This window comes from Magnolia sinica, chromosome 10 (genome assembly GCF_029962835.1).
Source record: "Magnolia sinica isolate HGM2019 chromosome 10, MsV1, whole genome shotgun sequence".
Classification (NCBI taxonomy): domain Eukaryota; kingdom Viridiplantae; phylum Streptophyta; class Magnoliopsida; order Magnoliales; family Magnoliaceae; genus Magnolia; species Magnolia sinica.
In genome coordinates, this window is record NC_080582.1 from 6326514 (window position 1) to 6327571 (window position 1058).

Genomic DNA, 1058 nt, shown 5'->3' on the forward strand with positions numbered 1-1058 from the left:
AATTTTTTAATTTTTTTTGTGGTTTTTGGTTTGATTATTATAAGTAAGCTAAATAAATAATCCATATTGTGCAAATTCCACAATGTGATTGAATATGAGATGTTGGATATAGGCCTATTGAGCCCACTTGTGTAACCGCTAGTGGGTCGGTCCCACGTATTTTACTCTCCGATATCCGCCTTTCAATTTTCTGTCAAACTTAAAATTTTGAATTTTAAATTCAAAGAGAAGAGGTTTGAAATAGGATAGATCGAATGTAATAAGGATAAACCCTACTTCATTCAAACTCCTCACATATCCTCTCCATCCCTCCCCATCCCTCTCTTTTCATAAAAGGAGGTATTCTTTCATTAAAGGCATTCCAATCTAGAGAGTTTTTCAGAGTAAAAAGAGAGGAATAATACTCATACCTTGTTAAGCACCCTAGAATTGGGTGTTATTAGAGGCAATTGGAGGTAAATGCACCAAAATGGTGTTTTTACTGCCTTGGATTCGAAGGTAAATGAAAACATACATTTTGGAGTGTTTTGAGATCATTTTATTTTGTCATGAATTCAAGCTAATTGGTGTGAAATGGCTATCTTGCCCCTCTTTTAAAAGTAAGAGAGTTGCACGAGTAACAAAGGTGTTATTAGGCTACTAATATACCATACACTTGGCATGCTGATGATGCCCCGAAACAATTCATTCAGCAATTGCATCACTTAAATCACAGCAATTGAATGATCGAGACTGTCCAGACATAGGTAATTTAAATGCACGGTTAAAAAACATTGACAAGTCACTCATTTGTGATCCCTAGGTTTTCGGCCTACTAGAGGCTCGGAATTTCCTCATTTTAGGTGAAAATATATATTTCAATAGGCTTACTACGATCATTCTGTCAAACATTATATATATGCACTAATTTGCGATATTAAAGCAGATTTAGCTAATCAAATTAAGGTTCCTATGAATATACTAAAGAGTTCCAACACATTCATGACGGACATCTAAATACAATTTTTTTTTTTGGGATTAAAGCGCATTCCAATTACAAGCTGCCAAATTCAATTAAG